Here is a 12,963-nt window from a genome sequence, read left to right as displayed (position 1 = left end):
TATATGTATGTTTGTATGTATGTATATATATACTGTATATATATATGTATTTGACTCATATTATGAATAAATACTGAACTGAAACTATCAGACAGCACAATAAAATCATTCCTCTCACATATTCTGAAGTTTAATTTTCCACCCATTTCACAGCATCACAAAAAATGTACTTGTTTGCAGAGGAATAAACAGTTTAAATTTCAAGGCTTTAATCTCAATATTTAGTATTCTGCTTTTTCGACAGAAAACATATTCTCTAGTGGAGAACAAAAGTAATAAGTCATTGGATGCATTTATTTGTCATTGCGATGGACATGTTCAATCAAAACACAACCCTCTTCAATTTCTACATTCACAGGGCTGTTAGCCAGCTATTTACACTGATAGACAGAGGTTGATTTAAAAGGGAGGAACGTTGACGATTTGCCAAACATAAGAGGGAGCGCCCATCAGTATTCACATGATAAAGTGCAAACATTGAGAGGATCCTGCCTGGTGAAAAATGCTCAGGATTCATGAACACCAGCTAGCTTTGATAAAACTGTCCAGCCGTTCAGGCATGCAAACTGTCACAGCCACCAAGTGACTTGCCTAAGCAATTAAGTATTTTTAATCATCTAGTCACTTAATGTTGATTATTTTTTCACTGTGGGTGAAGATAGAGTCCACCTCTTCTCCTGCAAGTATTACTCTTATTCTGTCACACACATCATTTTTATACTCTATTCTTATGAACATAATAATGATAATAATGAATGGTAATTCACTCCTTTGACAGTTCATTCCTACCCTTTGTCATCCTTTAATTCACTGTCGACTTACAAAAGACTTGTCTATTTTTGTCTCTTGCTGTCTATAGACATTGATGCAGTTAATCAAAATGACCTTATTTAATACACCAAACTGCCCCACAACTGAGAACATAGAAAGGAAACTATTGTTTAATTTTCTATACAGAGAACAATGGGGTTTATTGTCACACTTTTTACACCATTAAATATTTCTTAGGGAGGTTTATTTTTGAAAATCATTCTATGCAATTTCTATACATACAAATCGTTTAAAATCTTTTAAAAAAAATCCATTTAATATTTCATCAGTAAATGGCCAAGAAAAAATATATAGTAGATATAATAGTTAATATATAGTCGATAGTAGCTTGTATAAACATAATTCATGAAACAGCCAAAATATAACATGTAACATTAAAAAAATAGTAATTTAGGAGGATTTTGATATACAGCCCCATATGACGACTAGCCCTAGCCTCTCCTGTGTTGCTGTGCTGAAATGATAATGTATTCAAAACAGTGAATACCTCTGCAATCGTAAAACTAACATTACAAAATCAGACACTGTGAAAGACGTTTCTGATGTATATGCTGGAAAGCTTTTTCAGCAAGATTTCTTCTCCATTTTGATTTGTACTGTGGTACAAATAAATGTGCCTTTCATATTTTTGGTTTCCTATCTCTCTCTTCATTTCCAGGTTGCTCCAGAGATTAAGATTGAACATTTGATTTTGATGTTTCTGAATGAAAGTGAGAAATGGGAGACATCAGAAAGAACATAAATTACATACACACTGGTTGAATCCGACCTCAGAGGAAAAACTGACATCTTCAATATGAAATACCTGAGGAAAATGTTAATTTCACTGTTAGATTAAATAGAAAGTATAGGTGAAATGAAAATGTATACTAAACTTGCTGTCAATATAACAGGTTTATACCTTCTGAGGACCAAACACTTTGTGGTAGTATTTCTAAATCAAATTATTAAAAAAAAACAATTTATGTAAGGATTGGTTTAAAACTTTAAAATAATTCAAATAAAAATAAAAGTTTAAAATAATATGAGGGGTCTGAGTGCAAGTAAAATGAGACTTTTTTGTGGAAAAGAAGAAAAATGATAATACAATACAATTATCACTCAAATACATGAACAATAACTACTTGCACATGTGAAAATGTGAAGATAAAAAGTAAATAATAAGATCCTGGTGAATGAGTGCTGATCTTCAGTTGCACAATTTTATTCTATGGCAAATGGTAAATGCAAAAGCTGTCAATCTGAGTGATCAAAGGTTGATTTAAAAGGGAGAAACATAGACTATTTGCCAAACACAAGAGGGAGCACCCATCACTATTCACATGATAAAGTGCAAACATTGAGAGGATCCTACCTGCATGGTGAAAAAAAGCTCATGATTCATGAACACTAGCTAGCTTTGATAAAGCCATCCAGCCATTCAGGCATGCAAACTGTCGCAGCCACCAAGTGACTTGCCCAAGTAATTAAGTATTTTTAATCATCTAGCACCCAGTGACTACTATTCTGCCCACACATGCACAATTTTAGTGATCAATCCAATCCCAATATGCTCCAGCTATAAAACAGCCCACGACTGGTCTTTCCTCATTTTCCCAAGCCAATTCCATCCAACATACCTAAAATCCAGTTTCAATAGGTTGAGCTTCCTGATGTTTTCAAAAGGAATTGGAAAACACCACATTTAAATAAAACTAGAATCATTTGTTTGATATCATTCAATTATCTCTACAGCATGGCATTCTAACTGAATAGATACAGAATCATCAGGATCCTTGTACCAATGACCCAGAAGTCCTCCCCACTAGCCAGCTTGTGGTCGATGTTAATGTCCTCCATGGTCCAGTCTGCTCTGTGTCTGATTGGAGCACTAACATCTATCCTGCTGCAGTCTGCTGCTCTACATCTGATTGTAGTACCGACATCCTCCCCACTCCAGGCACTTTGTCGACATCCTCCAACCTCAAGCCTGATCTGTGTCGGACTGGAGTGTTGATGTCCTTTAAACTCCAGTTAGTTCAACACAGGAGATTGTGTCTTTGGAAAATAATAGCAAATTGGAGAATTGAGGGTCAGTTTACTGCCAAAACACACGCACTCTTAATTCAATATCTGTAAAACAGTACCACCATTGTAATGTCTTCTTCTATTTAGACATTCTCTTTTCTGTCCTGATGGAAAAAGAGCAAAAGTGGAGCAAATAATGCTACAGTGTTTTAGTCAAAATTAATATGAGCTCCTTAATATAATATGATTAATATGAGCTCCTTAATGTGAGTTATACAAGAATCTGAAAGTTTGAAATTTAAGATATCATTCTGCAAGATACTGCTGACATTTAATGCCATATACTTTATCTTTTAAAAGATATTGATTCTTGTCCCTAAAAAATTGGTGATATGCTTGGCCATTTGCTGGATGAAGGAGGTTTTGGAGCAGTATATGAAGGGACTGCCCATTTTGGAAGGTGACCTCAAGGTTTAGTTATTTATTCATACTAACAGTATCTAGCTAGCTATGCTTAGTCTTATACTCATCCCCATTTTAAAGAAATCACAAAAACACACGCACTCTTAATTCAATATCTGTAAAACAGTACCACCATTGTAATGTCTTCTTCTATTTAGACATTCTCTTTTCTGTCCTGATGGAAAAAGAGCAAAAGTGGAGCAAATAATGCTACAGTGTTTTAGTCAAAATTAATATGAGCTCCTTAATATAATATGATTAATATGAGCTCCTTAATGTGAGTTATACAAGAATTTGAAAGTTTGAAATTTAAGATATCATCCTGCAAGATACTGCTGACATTTAATGCCATATACTTTATCTTTTAAAAGATATCGATTCTTGTCCCTAAAAAATTGGTGATATGCTTGGCCATATGCTGGATGAAGGAGGTTTTGGAGCAGTATATGAAGGGACTGCCCATTTTGGAAGGTGACCTCAAGGTTTAGTTATTTATCCATACTAACAGTATCTAGCTAGCTATGCTTAGTCTTATACTCATCCCCATTTTAAAGAAATCACTGTTTTTTGTTTTGTTCATATGGTAGCAGTGAAAATTGTTAAGAGGATGTGGTATATAACATTTTTTTCAGTTTAAAACATTTCATAGTAACTACAGATTACAAATGTTTCAAAACTAATGACCAGGTTTACTAACAGCTTGCACCAGCGCAAACCATCTTTTGGCATTAAAACAGTAGGCCTACTGTCAGGATATTACTAAAGACGTGCAGTGAAGAATTTGCACCGAAAAGGCGCGGACACAGTTATTTTTGCGCCTGACCTTACTCAATATGCATTTGTAGGATTGGAAAATTTTATGGGGGGAGAATATTCAAATTAATCAGGCAAGTGATTTACTAACGTTTGCGCTCGTCAAATTTCGTATTTGTGCCATTATTTAATGCCCAAAAAAGCATGTCTTAAAGCAGGCGATAATTTGCGCTGCTCTTGGTAGATTGCGCTTGTCATTATGGAAATGAGATGTTGAGTCTGTTTTTTTTTTTCTTTTTCATTTGCGCGTTGTCAGTAAATCACACACAGAAATTTCCACGTCCATTGGCGCTGTTTTGGAATTGCGCTTTCGCGCTAATTTGCCCTGTTTAGTAAATCTGGCCATAAGTGATTAAGGCTACGTCCACAGGAAGCCAGAGCTTTCCCTATCTGATCTTTTTTTTCCCTCTTCTCACAAAATATCTGCGTCCACACGAAACCACGAAAAGCGACACAAAACGATGTAGTATACATGCCAGACTAGTATGTGTCGCTGTAATTCTGCCACAGAGATACACTAAAAATTGAAAAGAAGACTTGGACTATGCGCATAAACCTTGCCAGCACATAAAACTTCAGTGGTTTGCATCCATAAAAAAGAAGACTTGACCACCGACATGGGCCCAGCAAAGGCCAATCAATACAGAGTACTGGCGATACCCTTGAAAAATTGGTGCAACAGCTCCACCGTTCCCTCATTGCTATCTCTAGTGCAACTGTGAGTCACCCCTGACTCGATGCTTTGTACCCTTCCTGCTATCTTATTCGGTTGGACGAAGAACTCCTGCAAGAAGACTCCTATCAGGCATTCTGAATATCAACACCACATCCAGATCCTTTGTATGTACAGTGGCACCCCATATCACCTGCTCCCAGACTGTGCACTTAGACCTTGATGCTTGCTGGAAATTTGAAAAGATCGTGACGTAACTCCTCATTCTCTATAGTGCTAGTTTATCAGGAAGTGACTATTTTGTTCTCTGTGACTCGGCTGGAAACAGTGCTTTATTCACAAACTTTTTATGTGATATTCCAGTTTTGTGCACGAGTTAAATTCGAATCTTTGGATGGAAACATAGCTACTGATATGAACCTAGGCTGTATTCCAGTCCGTTTTTTTTATGCCCTTCACTCGCAAACTTCCCTCCGTCTCGTTCTTATGAATTTGTTTGGTGCAGCATTCTATATGTATATAGGTATGTTTGGGCTGTTATAAATGTTTAAAAATTAATTTATATATTATAGAGTTGTTTGGAGTGGAGATAAATTAAACACGATCTGCGATGACGTCACAATCGTGTTGCATTGTGGTCTATGGAGCGGCCTGAAGTGTGCATATGAAGCAGACTCGCTCCCTCTGTCAAAATCGAGGGGTCGAGGGTCTGTCCATATAAACTTCCCTCGTCCACTTCACGAAGTGGAACGCACTTCAAAATGGCAGCGGGGATTCCCCCGAGGGGAAGTGCTTAGGGAAGTTTGTGAGTGCGTGTCTAAAGGTGGAGTGGAACGCAGCCCTATGCAGTGCCCAAGGCCACCCTAAGATCCGGATAACCTGAGAGAGAGAGCTCTTGGACTGCAAAAAACTCTCTTACTCAAGTCAGCCCAATCTCAAATAGACCTTACTAGGTTTTCTAGTGCCAGAGCTTGGTCTTCGAGTTGTTTTCTTGACTTGAGTTCTAGAGCTCCACCTCTGCCACCTAGCCCTGATGTCTATCTTTATAAATGGTAAATAATATGCATGAAATAATTTACTTTTTCCCATAATAAGAGTATTATTGATAAAATACTGAAAGAAATGCTATTTGTATGGCCTTTTAAAACCTACATGCACATACACAGTATCCGATATCAACTCACTTATCAAACTTCTCTGTAATCCTCTGAAAACTTTGACAAAACGATTGGTTGAAGAATCAAGCATCACTACTAGTCAGTACACTTCCTGCCACCATACACCAAACATTTCAGTTTGACAATATCAAAGATAATTGCTTAAACTCAATCAATTACCTGATTAACAAATGCCTTAACTGCTTAACTCTTGTGTATTGAATGGTACTTAAATGTACTTTTTCACACAAAAATTGTTAAGGGTGTTAACCGAGTGGGTTATAGATCATTTCAAAAGACTTGTTTCAGAGAAACGTGCTGGCACCATGAAGACACAACTGTTTAAATGTCTTAAGTGTCTTAAGGGATAGTATCTGGCCTAAAGTAGGAATTAAAATTCCTAAAGTATGAATGTCTACAGTCTCCAACTGTTTTGATATTCATGCAGAAACAGCTGCATCCCAGTACTAGGGTTAACCTTTTTAATTGCTTTGGTACTTTTTTCAAGTTAATTTTCAAACCTCTTAGTACAAAGCTGCAAAATGATAATACAGCTCATTTAAAGATTAGCTTGAAAAAAAAACTGCAACAAATTGAGAGACTTTACTGTAGAATTTTCTATTCCCCATGATTCCAGTTATTAAGACAATTATTAAGACAGCTATTTCTGAAGCAGTGTTTCTCAACCTGTTACTGGAAGCACATACATTTTCAAAGTCTTTCAAATCAAACACAACTAATGCAATGCATCAGCTTGTTAGTAGAGATTCCAAGACCTGAAATAGATGGGTCAGATAAGGGAGACATCCACTGTGCTGTCGGTGTGCCTCCAGGAACAGGGTTGGGAAAAGACCATGGGTTGGAAAAAGGTGTCATAAGTTCACTTACTCATGATGTCCATGAAATGCAGCATTGAAGAAAAGCTGATTGGCTGTCAGGTGCACCCCACTAACTAAAACACTAATGTTCTGGCAAAAGAAAGAAAAAAAAGTAATTTCATCTTTCCTCATGGTTTTGTGTTGGAATATTGTTCAAATTATTTTGCTGGAATCTAGAGCCTCTGTCATCTACAAAATATTGAGAAGCGGTTCTTCTGCTACAGGTAACAACTCTTTTAGTAATTTATTGGGTACAGGATCTAACAGGCATGTTGTTGGTTAAGGTGAAGTATTATACGCTGTAGAATCTACATTTATTATTATTAATTAAATAATAATAAATATTACTATTAAACTGTGAGGAAATATTTAGATCGGATGGCGTCTGGTTATTTGTTAATTTAGCCACTGTACTAAATAAAAACCTTGGATTGTTTTGGTTATTTTCTATGAGTTTGTGGATATGCTCGGCCCTGGTAGCTTTTAGAGCCTCTCTATAGCTGGACATACTGTTTTTCCACGCAATTCTAAAAACTTCCAAGTTAATTTTTCTCCATTTGCACTCAAGACTAAGAGTTTTTTCTTGAGAGAATGGGTATTACTGTTGTACCATGGCGCAGTACGTTTTTCTCTAACCCTTTTCAATTTGATGGGGGCAACAGCTTCTAATGTATTAGAGAAGATAGTGACCATGTTGCTAGTCATTTCGTCTAGTTCATGTGTATTTATGGGTACACAGAGCAGTTGAGATCAATCAGGCAGGTTATTTGTGAATTGAGTTTTTGGATATGCTCGGCCCTGGCAGCTTTTAGAGCCTGTCTATAGCTGGACATACTGTTTTTCCACGCAATTCTAAAAACTTCCAAGTTAGTTTTTCTCCATTTGCGCTCAAGACTACGAGTTTTTTTCTTGAGAGAATGGGTATTACTGTTGTACCATGGCGCAGTACGTTTTTCTCTAACCTTTTTCAATTTGATGGGGGCAACAGCTTCTAATGTATTAGAGAAGATAGTGACCATGTTGCTAGTCATTTCGTCTAGTTCATGTGTATTTATGGGTACACAGAGCAGTTGAGATCAATCAGGCAGGTTATTTGTGAATCTGTCTTTGGTGGCTGGAACAGTAGTTCTGCCCGGACGATAAAGCAGAGCCATATAGTTAATATCAGTCATATGCAGCATGCACGATACAAGGAAATGGTCAGTAACATCATCACTTTGAGGTACGATATCTTTATCAGTAAGATCAATTCCATGCGATATAATTAAATCTAGCGTATGATTAAAATGATGAGTGGGCCCGGTGACGTTTTGCTTGACTCCAAAAGAGTCTATTTGTCAGGGTCCTGCCCTGACGGTCATGTCTGTTCTGTCATTGTTTAACGTTTCCTTGTTTGTCTTGTGTCTGAGCACATGACTTTATCTTTGTTTATGTTGCCCATGTGCTCCTCTCGTCCTGCCCCCTTGTTTCCCTCTACCACGCCCCCTTGTTTAGTCCTAGTCTAGTCCTCGTTAACTTGATTGTGTCCACCTGTTCCTCATGTGTTCTGCTCCTTTACAGTGTGTCTCTTCCCTCATGTCTTTGCTGGTTTGTTGCATTAGTTCATTGTGTGTAAGACACTTCCATGTCAGTCTACTCGTCAGATTAGTAGTGTTAGATTTTACTCTCCCAGTCAGTCTAGCTTTGCATTTAGTTCTCTTGAAAGTTTATTAGGGTTTCTTTGCTTTTGTTATTTTGCTCTAGTCTAGTTCCTGTATTGGTTTGCTCTAGTTTTCTCAAGCTTCTAGTTTGGTTTCTTTCTTTTGATTTTGTCTTTTGCCTAGTTTTTATTCTAATTATTGATTCCTAGAATTTGCCTTTTTGGTACTTTTGTTTTATTCGCTCTCTGCAGTTTTTATGTTTCTGGGGGTTTTTTTTATTTTTTTATTCTAGTCCTAGTGTGTAGTCGGTGTGTTATTTTGCTGCTGCTTGTGGTCTTGTCTTGTGTATTGTTCCTGTTCTGTGTCCTGAATCCCTCCTGGCTGCTGTTCTCAAGACCTGGCTATCTGACTGGACTGGTATCACTACAGCTCCAAGTATCAAGCCCTGGTTTCTCAAGCTGCTGCCTGATATCCAGTGTTCTCATTGACTGGGGCTGCTCTATCTCCTTTGTTCTCCAGCAAGACTTTGTTCAGGTCTGACCAAGGACCAGCAGACTACCCTTTCCTTCTGTTTGGACTCTCGCATCCCATTCGTTCCTTGTCTTGTCAATAAACCTCACTCCCTTGATCATTCTGCATCTGGGTCTCGCTCGTAAACTGCTGTGACAAAACCGTGACACTATTAGGTCAGTAAATGCAAGTCCTAATGCATCATTTGTATTATCAACGTGAATGTTAAAATCTCCGAAAATTAGCGCTTTATCAACAGTAACCAATAGGTCTGAGAGGAAATCTGCAAATTCTTTTAGGAAATCTGTATACGGCCCTGGTGGTCTATACACAGTAGCCAGAGCAAGATATACGATACATATCTAACAGTGTAACATTAAGCATAAGTATTTCGAATGAGTTAAACCTGTATCCTGTCTTCTGAGTAGCATTGAGAATATCACAATACATTGTTGCAACACCGCCGCCACGACAAGTCTGACGGGGCTCATGCTTACCAAGGCTCAGTATTAAGAGCATTTACATGAGTGAGCATGAGTTATTGAGAGGAACATGATCATGATCTTGAATTCCATGCAAAGCCTGGGTTGATATGAAGTCGCCTTGCTGCCTGTGTGTGGAAAACATTTTCATTTTAGAAGAGCCTGAGGCAATGTCACTCTGCCGCACTGTTTTTCTCTATGTCAACATGAGAATGGTAGCCTACAAGTCATTCACACTCTCACACAACAATATCTCAGTATGGAGCTCAAATATGACTTTTATAGATCAGTTCATGTTTCTCATGTCGTGCTGGTGATCAGTTTGTATTCATGTAAATTCTTCAGGGAAATGTCATATCGGATTTGTGACAAGGAAATTTCACAAGGTGTTGCAGTTGAACAGTCCACAAGTCGTCAAATAAAGCTGGCACATTCATAATAAAACGTGCCGCAGACAGCTCCGGGGGGATGAATAAAGGTCCCCTGTAGCCGGAGGATTTCGATATAAGCCAAGAGAAGACTGGTTTTCCTTTGCTAAAGGAAGGAAACTTTGCTTCCTTTGCTCCTATAAACAAACTCGCGAGACTAGCATGTCTCAGAGGCACGTGCGCTGCACATACATCATATGCCTTCTGCCGGAACGGATCCGCGTATAATAGAAAACGGAAGTGAGAGAAAAGTGTTTATTACGTTTGAAATATGGATATTTTTCTTACAAAAATTCATGGATTCGCTACAGAGGGCCTTTATTCATACCCTGGAGCCGTCTGCGGCACGTTTTATTGTGAATGCGCCAGCTTTATTTGACAACTTGTGGACTGTTCAACTGCAACACCCGCTGACTGCAATGATAGAGCTTGGAATAGCCAGGACAATTTTTTATATAACTCCGACTGGATTCGTCTGAAAGAAGAAAGTCATATACATCTAGGATGCTTCGAGGGTAAGTAAAACACAAGCTAATTTTCATTTTTGGGTGAACTAACCCTTTAAGGGCCTTATAGGTAAGTAATAATATTTTGTAAACCGATACGGAACGTAATAGGTAGCCAGTGCAGAGACTGTAAAATTGGGGTAATATGATCATATTTTCTTGACCTGGTAAGGACTCTAGCCACTGCATTTTGGACTACCTGTAGCTTGCTTATTGAAGATGCAGGACAACCACCTAGCAGTGCATTACAATAGTCCAGTCTAGAGGTCATGAATGCATGAACTCGCTTTTCTGCATCAGAAACAGGTAACATGTTTTGTAGCTTGGCAATGTTTCTAAGATGGAAGAATGCTGTTTTTGTAACATGGGAAATATGATTTTCAAAAGACAAGTTGCTATCTAATATAACACCCAGATTTTTGACTGTAGGGGAATAGTACATCCGTCTAGTTGCAAATTGTAATCCAAGAGATTCTGTGTACTGTCTTTTGGTCCAATAAGTAATATCTCTCTCTTATCCGAATTTAATAAGAGAAAATTATTTTTTTGTGTTTTTTTTACATACATGATACACTTATCATCATGCCGTGTTCATGTGTGTTTATTTATTCCATGGACACAAAAAGGTAGGGGAATAGTACATCCGTCTAGTTGCAAATTGTAATCCAAGAGATTCTGTGTACTGTCTTTTGGTCCAATAAGTAATATCTCTGTCTTATCCGAATTTAATAAGAGAAAATTATTTTTTTGTGTTTTTTTTACATACATGATACACTTATCATCATGCCGTGTTCATGTGTGTTTATTTATTCCATGGACACAAAAAAGAAGAACCTCCATGCAGTTCTTTTCTACAACTGCCAAGATCTGAAAAAGAAAAACACATAACAGAATTATAAAATTGCCCATATGACTCATGAACTATATTCTAAGCCTTCTGAAGACCAAACAACAATTACATTTTAATTTTTAATTTTGAAGATTCAGTTCAATTTCAGTTTCTGATAAAATAATTTTTAACAGAATGTATTTTTACTAAGAGATAGACACAAGATCTAGGATAACTAGGATAACACACAGATGGTGCCATTTGGTTCGATTTGGTATTCTGTAAAATAATTATGTAAAGCCTCTGTTTTTGCATAGCATCTCATATATTGCCATAATGGAGTAATGAAGTATTCTGCCCTCCTCTCATCTTGGCCAGAGTCAGAGGCTTCCTGATCCACTGAAAAACTGCACTTGGCAAGTAATGAGTTTAGCTGGCTAGTCAGCACATTAGATTGTTCCAAATGAGCACTTAATTCATTGCTCCCTGTTTAGAGATTTGTAGCTGAATTCGGATGGTAATTGTGGGGGAAACAGGGAGGGCTGAAGAAAGATCGTTTGGTCCAAAGACAAAGCCTGTGTGATCTGAGGACTGGCCACAGTGGAAATCAAGCATCGTTGTATGAGATACTAAGTCAATCAATCAATATTTCCAATGTCATTGATATGTTAATTTCTTTATAAGCTACGTTTTGAAAATCAGCTTGCATGTTCTCAATACATGTAAAAATAATAATAATAATAATAATAAAATAAAAATTCTGAATATAATTGAGCTTGCCAGTTATGAAAGAAAACAACTTCTGGATAATTTGCCCTGAATTAACTTTAAAGGTGCCAAGTGGTGCAAATATAAACACTGCAAAATGTTGAGTATTTTAATAGGTCGGCACTAATAAAATGTGACGCACAAATTCATTGTCATTAGGCACAAATTCATTACATTTTCATCCCTGCACTCCATCTCACTTAGGAAAGCAGTGATTCACCAACCAAAATCAAGCCCAACAAAACTAACAATTACAAAATAGAACTACACATTTTTGTGGTCCCTAGATGTGTTTTGATTACATTCCGAGATACATAGAGGCACGCATTCATCCTCTTCACACCTTGTGTTAGTCAAGGCATTCAATAGGATTTTCTTTCATTTGCATGCCTACGGTACTCATTATAAGTTAATCTTGTTCCGTGAAAAATATGCCTTCTGGATATGACCTTAAAATATCACTCATTTAATCAGTGACATATTTATTCCTGTGTAATGCGCTTAGAAACTCATTTACATGTATTACTTAGTACCATACTGTGCATATCCATATTCAGAATTATACATTAGGACTTAATTTTCCATTCTATTTTTTAAAAAAGATGAAAGACTGATTTAGATTAATTTCATTTTATATTAATTATTCAGTCTGCAATATACACACAATGTGCACAGGCACTATGCAATGAAATCATGCGACCTGCAGATAAACTGTCAATCCCAGTTTATTACGACTGATTGATAAATGCAAAGTCATGTTAAAGGCACAAAATGTAATTTTCGCCGCTAGAGGGTGCGTATTCAAAATAAACAAAGAGGCAAAGGCGTAGTTTGATGACGCCGTGACTGAGTGTGGAATCATGGGAGTTGTGGTCTTCATCCCCACAGCCGATGCAATCCGACGGGACTCGAGCAGAAATCATGTTCATGGATGAGCTAATGATTTATTAACGTAGTAGAATGAAGCAGGGTGAGGCTG

The sequence above is a fragment of the Sinocyclocheilus grahami genome, unplaced genomic scaffold (assembly GCF_001515645.1).
Source record: "Sinocyclocheilus grahami isolate Dianchi unplaced genomic scaffold, SAMN03320097.WGS_v1.1 scaffold503.1, whole genome shotgun sequence".
Lineage (NCBI taxonomy): Eukaryota > Metazoa > Chordata > Actinopteri > Cypriniformes > Cyprinidae > Sinocyclocheilus > Sinocyclocheilus grahami.
This window is presented reverse-complemented; position numbering follows the sequence as displayed.